Genomic DNA, 5,681 nt, shown 5'->3' with positions numbered 1-5,681 from the left:
GGTTGAGTTGGGTAGCAGGGAGTGAGCCCAGCGAGCTGCAGCCGTGGCCAGGGTGCTGTAGGAGGGAGGGAAGCTGGTGGTGCACAGCAATCAAAGAGCCATGGGGAGGCTTTATGGAGTGTGGGGGAGAGGTGAAGAGTTTAACTGGAACAAGGCTGGATAGAAGGCGCTGTGTTGCAGAGAATAGAAATGAGAAATCAGCAGCAGGTGAAGAAACCTGTGTGATAAGATGGTAAAGATTAAATACTGCTGGAGGTGGTGATGGGCTGCCATTGCCTCATGGCTTGGACTCAGACTCAGCAGGAGTGGGCTGATGAGCTGGGAGAAGTGTGGCTGTAGTTCTGCCTTCCCCCAGGCACAGGCAGCAGGCTTGGATGGCTCCGTGTCCATCAGCAGGGGCTTGGCACACAGGGCAGAAGCAGAGTGACCCCAGCCTGCTGTGGCTGCCTGTGGCTTCCAAAACACATCTGGGAAAGAGAGCACAGCTGCAGGGCTGGGAGGCTGTGATGCAGACACACACAGTGCCACATGCACAGCGTGGCTCCATGGCATGAGTCCCCAGGTACCTTTGTGGCCAGGAGGAGGCTGCTTCTGCACGAGTGGCTGTGGCTTCAGCAGGGTATGTGGGGCTTGGGGATGGCAGGTCCTGTCTGCTCCTCCCTGACCACAGATCACACCCTTTTTCCAGCTGAGGGATGCTGGCCTCCTATTTGGGAGCTGAGACTTCACCAGCTTAGGTTTAAGCTGGATAAAAGAGGCTTCTATAGCAGCAAGATGTGATGGGAAGCATAAGTTACATTCTGTTTGGGGATGGGAATATATAGCCTCTGGTATCTTCACAAGCCTCCCAGAACACTGTGATTTTTGTCTTGTTTCTCTCAGATCAGTTTATTGCTGTAAAGTGGAAAAGACTGACTTATGAGGGACAGAAGCACAAATTATCCTTGTGAAAGGAAAGGGAGGGAGTGTAAAAAGAGATCAGCTCAGCTGAGCTGGGAGCTGCTCAGTGCCCTGAGAATAAAAAAGGAAGGACAAAGAGAAAAAGGTAGAAAATAGATCAAACAAATAGACAAACCTTAAAAAAAAAAACACAGTGGAAAGAAGAATCATTGTGAATGAGAGTGATCAGCCACCCTCTGCCCAGCTGCATGGTAAAAGAGGCCAGAACATTCCGTGTTTTCAGAACATCCATCCAAACCTGTATAGTTGCAGCATGGTACTCCAGTCACTGCTCTGCAGGCATCGATGGTGTGGGCTCACTCTAGAGGTACTTGGATAATTGGCCAGGATAAAATTCACCCTGAAGTACCCAGAACAGTCCCAAAGAGGGTTCTGAGCACCAGTTTGGCTCTTGGCTCCTTTCAAAGACTCCTGGGGATGAGTGATGTTACTGAGCACTGAAAGAGCAAGCTCTGCTTTAAGAAGTGGGTGTGGGAGAAGAATTCAGGAGCTGTGGAGCAGAGTAGCTCTGGCTTCTGGAATAAGGGAATGGCTGATGGCTGCTGAGGGGTGACAAGGCTTTGTCAGAAATTAAACCTGTTAAATCAAGCAAGTTTGTTTCAGTGATATGGCAGGAAGGGTGTGTGCATGGGGAGGAGCAGTAGATGAGGATGCAGGGAAGGTTTTTGACATTTTCAGTACTTGATGTTCTTGTAATCAATCTAGTGTGATGTAGATTGTGGTAATGTGCAGGGCAGCAGTTTGTTTTTCCAAATCACTCATTACTCTCAGAATATTGCCACACTGGAGGTAAGAAGTCATTTCCAGGCTCCAAAGAGGTCAAGAGCAGAGCAGTGGGTGCTTTGTCTGGATTTTAGTATCACTTTATACAAACAGTAAAGAACTAGATGATCAAATTCACACTGAAGGGAGTGAGATTGCACCAAAATGCCTGATTCTGTTTCTGCTCCTGGTTTGTAGCCAGAAGGCAACTTTTTGGATTTCTCCATGCAGCAGTTGATGCAGAGCCCTCCTTGCTTTTGTCTCACAGCTTCCTCATCTGCTGTCTCTGTTGTGGCAGGTGACTGCTTCTGCAGCACACAGCTGGCTGTTGTGGATGGGATCACGAGGGCTTTGGGTTGTTCTCATTCTTCCCCTGGCTGCCAGTCTTGACAGGAGCCTGCTAGAGTAGGAGTATCTCAGTCTCAGTGAGCTGGCATTTGCTTACTTAGAGCCAATTATTTCATGGTGACCTTCTCGTGGCCAGGCAAGTGCCAAATCCACAACAGACACAGAGAAAGTGTTTTGAAGTGAGAATTATTTTAAGTTCGAGCCACTCCTTTCTTTGCCCATGAGTGCTTTCCTGGTGGGTATCTTTCCTTGAACCTGCCTTTTTAATTTTTGTCTCTGATGGATGGTGTTAGAGCATTCCTTGGCTGTATCATCTGAATCCCACAAAATCCCTTGATCCCCCCTGTCTAGTTCCAGACTTGTTTATGGAACAGAGTCTGTGTAGGTATTAGTGTCTGAATTAGAAATGGAGGAGCAAAAATGCATCACAGTGTCAGACTGGATTTTCAGCAGTACTTGGCACAGGTCAAAGAAATCACGTCCTCATGATGGCTCTGAGGATGTTCCAGCCTGGATCACTCTGGAGGCAGAATGGGGCTGAGCTGGGTAGCCTTGAATATGAAAATTCAAACCTCAGCCATGGTGTTTTGGCCAGTTATCCACGGTTCCTTGGCTGTGGGGGATGACAGCAGAGCCATTCCTGCAGTCTGTTGGCTTCTGCTGCCTGACAGGACAACAGTGAACGCTTCCTCTTCGCTTTCACCCTTTCCTCTCTGCATGTGGGAAGCCAGTGGGGAAATGCAGTGTTCACTGATGGTTACCAGGGCTGTTTTCCTTTTATTTAATCCAGACTTTTCAGCCTCCCTCTGCCTAAGGAGCCGTGTGTGACCGTGCACAGCCCGTGCCTTGTGGGGATGACGCGCCTGGGAGCCAGCGAGTGTCTGCCACGGGCTGTTGGTACAGGATTGCTGGTGGATCCTGCTGGTGGATCCTGCTGATGGATCCCATGCTTCTCTATCCAGACTGTGCTACAGCTCCACCTTACATTCAGACCTGCCAATACAATTACTGGGGGACAAACTGATGTGGGCAGAGGGAAAATCTCTTGTGATCTGGTGACAGCACGTGCTGAAGTTGTGCTGCTGCTTGAGTAGGCTGTGATGGTCTCTGGAATGTCAGGGGTGCTGCTGTTGTGGTGTCTTAAGAGAGCTCTTGATTGATTTGGTTGAACCTCCTGATGCAGCAGAAAGGTCTGAAATGCTCTCCTGAGAGCAGAGATGCCAAGTTTATTCATTTTCTGATCAGAACTCCTCACTGCTGTGGTTCTGCTTTAGTTATCCTGAATCTTGGTGCCATGTGTTAGTTTCTGAGTTTGTGCTGCTCAAGAGAAGAGCCCAGCACTTCCCTGTAGGTTCTCACTTAATTCAGGTATCATCAGACTATAACAGATCACTCTCAGGTATTAAAGTGGCTCCAAGGCCAAGGTTAAGCTCCTTGTGGATGCCAGAAGAGTCCATGGACACCTTCTGAGCAAATCTCAGACCAGAGATGATCTCTGTAGACCCTTTCAATCTCATTTAAAAGAATGTTGTGACTATTTGGACAGAGGAGTCCCTGCCCACCCTTCTCCTGTGCGTGTGATGCTTTCATGAAGCTCATTCCAGCTTGCTGCATTTTGGGTTTCTGGGTCAGGAGCAGAAAAGGTCCCAGATCCTCCACCAAAGCCCCCTCATTTCTTCTGCACAGATCTTCTTTTCTTCCCAAACTGAAAGAGCTGCCTGAGCAGTGCTGCTGTGGGGGTTCCCTGGCTGTGGGCAGGAGCTGGGTGATATTTTGAGCAGGGGCAGTGGAGGGCTGGGAGTGGAGCTGGGTTTGCTGGGAGATGGATCCGCCCTGTGGAACTCGGGAAGGACCTTGCCATGTTACACAGCAGCTTTGTGGCTGAGCAAAAATAAATGGGTGACTTATCCCACTGCCAAGGACCATCAGTGGGAGGTCAGTGTTTGATATTTCCACACCCAAAAAAGCAGCCCCAAGCTAGAATTACAGTACAAAATACCCATTCAGACCTCTCCAGCCTTCTGTTTTCATTGACTTCCATCCCCTGCTTGTACACACAGAGCCCCTTCCTTTCCAAAAGAAAACAGTATTGCTGATAAGGGACACTTATCTCAGCAAGTCATTACAAAACAAGCGAGCTTTTGTGTTTGCATCTGATTGCTGTGCAATGTTAACAAACTCCAAGCATGGAAGCTTTATTTCCACTCTAAAGATGGCCCTTAGGGTGCTCTGTGAGGTGCATTATATATCTCATAAATACTTCCCACAGATGTTTGTTCCTTAAAAATAGAGGGGGGAGGGGGAAAGAAAAAACAGCCTCAAACTTCTTAAGGTTTCAACCTTTCATTTGTTCTGTAAAGAATTTCTAGACAACAGTCCTTGGCTGTGCTGCACATGGATATTTACCCTTCCCATACTCTCTGCTGAGATATTGCTGGCCTTTGCTCCTTTCTAAGAACCAGCCAGTGCTGGAGTTTGCTCTCCCCTTGCAGTGGGTTCCCATTAAAACAGAACTCTTATCCACAGCTGCAGTAGTTCAAATTTAATGTGTTATTTCCAGTTGGAAATGTTGGGTTACAGCACAGGCAGGTGTGGTGGTACTGTCACACAGGGGCTCCTCCTGATGGAATCTCTGCCCCAGGAAGGTTTTTTGGTTTCTGTGAGGTGCTCAGCTCCTTCCAAGGTAGTCCCTAAGAGAGTTTTATGGAAGAAAAGTTTTTCAGGGCGATTTCCAATCTGCATCACAGTAATCTTGTGGTTTTCCTATCTCAGAGGGTCAAACTGCCTTCCATGTGCCAAGAAAGCACCTTCCCAACCTACCTGGGGAAGTTCACCATGGAAAAAGTGTCACTGAGGACCAGAAGGGCGAGGGATGGAATTGGCTTTGCTGGGGGCTCTGGTGAGGTGCCCAGAGCAGCATCTGCCAAGCCCTGGGGCACAGAGCAAGGGAGGCTCGAGCTGAAGGGCAGCTTGAATGAAGCACTGGGATAGAAGAGGGTGGGAGAGAGCTCTCCCAGCCTGCAGTAGAAACAGCGACCCCATATCTCCCTCCTGCAGCCAAAATCTGATGCAATTCTGATTTGGATTATTTGTGCCAAACGAACTGGAGTGGGCTGTAACTATCCCTGAGAAATAATTAAAAAAGAGCTGCCTGGAAAACATTCTCCTTCCAATAGGATTTTTTTTTGTTTTTTCTTAAGGAAAGCTCCAGTCCAGAATATTTCAGTTCTTCTGTAACACTCTGTGCTCTCACTGTTCTCCAGCAGACCTCCGTGCCTGTTCTCCAAAGCACTTCCCTGTGTTTGTGTGATGGGAGCCCCCAGCAGTGGTGCTGGGGGGATGTTCTGTGCTGGGAATGCTGCCTGGGGAGGAGCAGAGGGATTTTGAATAACTGATTCAACTTCCTGTGAGATATTTCATGTTTTGTTCAGAATTTTCTGGTGTTCCTTCGGAAGGGAAGATCTCACAACCCTTAATCAGAAATCTAGTTTCCAACTGAATAAGTTCAAATGGGTTTTCTTTCCTAGTTTGTTTTCCCTAGGTTGCTGCATTTTAATTTAAAAAGCTCAGTTTAAAACAAGCTGAAACCTTGTTTTAACAAGGACAACAAG

The 5,681-nt window shown here is 48.0% G+C and overlaps 1 long non-coding RNA gene across 1 annotated transcript in view; it reads left to right on the top strand.

Annotated features, from left to right (window-relative positions):
• The window catches only part of LOC117245223, a 17,598-nt gene extending 13,833 nt beyond the window's left edge, over window positions 1–3,765 (top strand). Inside the window, exon 3 of the long non-coding RNA XR_004499663.1 lies at window positions 2,861–3,765. This is a non-coding gene — a long non-coding RNA (uncharacterized LOC117245223). The remainder of the gene's footprint in view (window positions 1–2,860) is intronic.
• Window positions 3,766–5,681: the final 1,916 nt, after the last annotated feature.

The sequence above is a fragment of the Parus major genome, chromosome 17 (genome assembly GCF_001522545.3).
Source record: "Parus major isolate Abel chromosome 17, Parus_major1.1, whole genome shotgun sequence".
Classification (NCBI taxonomy): domain Eukaryota; kingdom Metazoa; phylum Chordata; class Aves; order Passeriformes; family Paridae; genus Parus; species Parus major.
This window is presented reverse-complemented; position numbering and strand designations above follow the sequence as displayed.